Consider the following 3,502-nt stretch of genomic DNA (forward strand, 5'->3'; position numbering starts at 1 on the left):
CCATGCCCGGGCACCCCGATCCAGGGGCTGATCCATCCCGCTGGCGCAGGGGGACGGTGCCTGGGCTCACCCGGCCCCGGCGCTGTCAGTGCTAACAATAGCGAGGACGAGCCGGCTCCCGCTGGCGCCGCGGATCCTGGGCAGCCGGGCTCAGCACCGCAGCACAAAAGCAATTAAAAGTTGCACACAGAGGCCGCTGTGAGGAAGGAGGGCACGTAGCCATGTCACTGCTGCGGCACTTACGCCTGTCACACCAGCGGAGCCGGTCCCGGGAGGTGCCGGGGAGTGCCGGAGGGTGCTGGTCCTGCGGGGCTGAGCCCTGGGCAGGAGTGGGTGCAAGGGGGTCGTGTCGCCCAGGCACAGGCAGAGCTTCCTCCCGCACCATCCTCTCCATCAGCCGCGCTCGGGTGCTCCCAGCCCGTAAGGCCAGTGACCGGCAGAGCATCCGCAGTGACCGGCACAGCATCCCCGTGGAAACACCCACGGCGAGGAGCAGGAACCAAAGGGACGATGCCCACCGGTTTGCAACCCGGGTGCGGGGCTGTCCGCGGAGGGGGGCCCCGGCCCCCGCCTCGCCGTGCAGCCCATTGTATAACATGGCCGGGCCGTCAGGACGCATCTCGTCACCCCGCGCGGCCGCGTCCCCCGGGCAGCCGGCGGCGGCAGCTGCCAGCACGCATTAGGCAGTGCTGCCTGTGCCTGCCCAGGCGGGCAGGGGTGGGCAGGGGTGGGCAGGGTGCAGGCAGGGGCAGAGCAGGGAGAAGGGGGTCAGGCTCAGCTCACATGGCAGCCCCTCGTTTGCTCCCCATGGAGCATCACCCACCGCCCACCCCGCTGCCCTCCTGGCCCCAGGGACACAGGAACGGGGGGCACCAGGGAGCCCCCCAAGGAGAGAGGGCGAGTCAATGGCAGTGCAGGGCGTACCCCTGGGGACCCCCATCCATCCCCACGGCCTCCACCACCTCCCTCGCCGGCTTCGCTGCCACAGCATCCCTCAGCCAGGAGGTTTCACGCGTGGTGGGGGCAAAATGCTGCTCGCCCCAAGCCCCCTCCCCAGCCACCGTGGAGGGTGAGGGCAGGACCCACGCTGTCCCCACCCCGGGGGGCTGAGAGCTCCTGTGCTGCAGAGAACACCCATCCCACCACCCTCCAAAAAACAGCCACCAGCCACCCCAAAGGAGCATCCCAAAGCCTTCGCCTGGACCAGGTGGTAACGCACCATCGCGGGACAGCACGGGAGGGAAACCCACCGCAGCCGCGGCCGGGGAAATAACTGATCCGGGGTTTCCTTCAGCAGCCAGCCAACAATAAAACCTGAAGCATTTGGAGCAACCCGAAGCAAACAAGAAACACCGAATGCCACCTCCAAGAGGGTAAACAAACGCGTTAAATACTGCCAAGGAAAAAGCAAAGTTTATTTGGGGAAGGGAGAGCTGTCGTGTAAAAAAACTTTCCATACAGCTTAACCTGATCCCCCAGTTCTGACTCCAAAGGCAAAGCCAAAATATTTGATGTAAAAAATGTTAAAGTGAGACATTTTTATATTTTTACAAATCCATTATTTTGGCCACGGACCCAGAATTTATGAATAGTTTAGGCCGGTCCAAAACTGCATATTTTTGTCGAGCAAAGCATTCGTCGGAAACGTTTCGCCCCGCTCTGCTCGGGACAAAAGCGAAGCCGCTGCCACGGTCCTGGCTGCAGGAGGGGGGAGCTGGGCAGGAGCCCCCGTGCCGGGGGGGCTGGTCACAGCCCCTTGCGTGTCCCCGAGCGATGGGGTGGGCAGTGACCCGGGGAAGGTGGCTGGTGGGAAATGGTGATGTGTGTGATTTATAGGGCGAAAGCATCGCTTTAAAACCGGGAGGAGGAGGGGTCACGTTGCTGGTGGTGGGTTGCTTTGCTGGTGAGGATGATGAGAGCGAGTCCCAGGCCTCCCTCTTCCCTTGCCCTGCGAATTTTACCCACCCTGGGGCTCACAAAATCCCCTCTGTGCGCCCAGCACGATGGCAGGGGCACTCCCCAGCAATGGGGCTGCCAGCACCCAAACTGCATCCGCAGTGGGAGCGAAGCCCCGCAGCCCCTCTCAGTCCGCACGGGGTCCTGCTCCCACAAACCCACCACCAGCAACTGGAACCGCCTGGGAAGGGGCAAAACCAGCTCTGGCAACACATAAACCCTGCGGGATGTGGAACAAAAACCATCTTCCTGACCCCCCCCACAGCTTTTGTGCCTTTGCTGGAGCTGTGAGATGCTTCAGCGGGGTGAAGGATGAGCCCCCCCCAGCTCTCAGCTGCCCCGCAGCTCCCAGGCACCACACACCCCATGGACACCCACCCCTTCACACCCCACAGACACCCACCCCTTCACACCCCACAGACACCCACCCCTTTGCACCCCATGGACACCCACCCCTTTGCACCGCACACCCCACGGACACCCCACCAGCCTCCCCACCAAGGATGGCCGGGCTCGTCTTTCCCTTTTATTAAGAACTAATTATCCCTCTATTAGTTTGGGGAAGGATAGCGGCGATGTTTGTAAAAATCAGCATTCATTAACCCCTTCACCCCAGCCTGGGATTAATTTCCTGGTGGCCCCGCGCGGGGCGATGGGCGCCCGGGGCGCGCGGCCGGCCCGCAGACAGTGGGGCTTTGTTCGGGCTGCGGCTGCGGCCCCGGTATCGCCTTACTGCCGCCCGCTCCAGCCCCGCTCCCCGCGTCCAAGAGCAGCAAAGCCCAGCAGGCACCGGGATTGTTGTTGGAAGTCCGGGGGAGGGCGAGGAGAGGCGTCAGGATCTGGCAAGGCTGTGGGATCACACGCGGGAGGTGGGAGCGGGCAGAGCCGGGGGGCGGAGAGGCGTCAGGATCTGGCAAGGCTGTGGGATCACACGCGGGAGGTGGGAGCGGGCAGAGCCGGGGGGCAGCAGCGGGACCCACACCCCCCGCTCTGCCTGCCCAGAGCTGCCTTAGCGACAGGACAAGAGGACACAGCCTCAAGCTGCGCCAGGGGAGGGTCAGGTTGGCCATTAGGAAGCATTTCTTCTCAGCAAGGGTCATTAGGCATTGGAAGGGGCTGCCCAGGGAGGTGGTGGAGTCACCATCTCTGTGGGTGTTTAAGAAAAGCCTGGACATGGCACTTAGTGCCCTGGTCTAGTTGCCATGGTGGTGTCAGGGCAATGGTTGGACTCGATGAGCCCAGAGGGCTCTTCCAACCTGATTGATTCTGTGATTCTGTGATTCTCACGCTGGGATGAGGCTCAGCCCTTCCCGTCCATCCCCTGGGAAACCTCTGCCCTCGTAGCACGGCTCCGGCTCTACGGCTCAGCCCTCTCTGCGATCCGGCCGCTCGCTCCTCGAGGTCCCTCCCCAGGCCGGCCTGGTGAGCACATAATTAATGGCCAACACCTTATTACATTGAGCAACAGGATGCCGAAGTTCATCACACATCTTTCCTAGGAGCTCCTGTTTCATTTAGAGCTGGTCTGAAGCGCTGCAGGGACGGG

Source organism: Nyctibius grandis, chromosome 13 (genome assembly GCF_013368605.1).
Source record: "Nyctibius grandis isolate bNycGra1 chromosome 13, bNycGra1.pri, whole genome shotgun sequence".
NCBI lineage: Eukaryota > Metazoa > Chordata > Aves > Nyctibiiformes > Nyctibiidae > Nyctibius > Nyctibius grandis.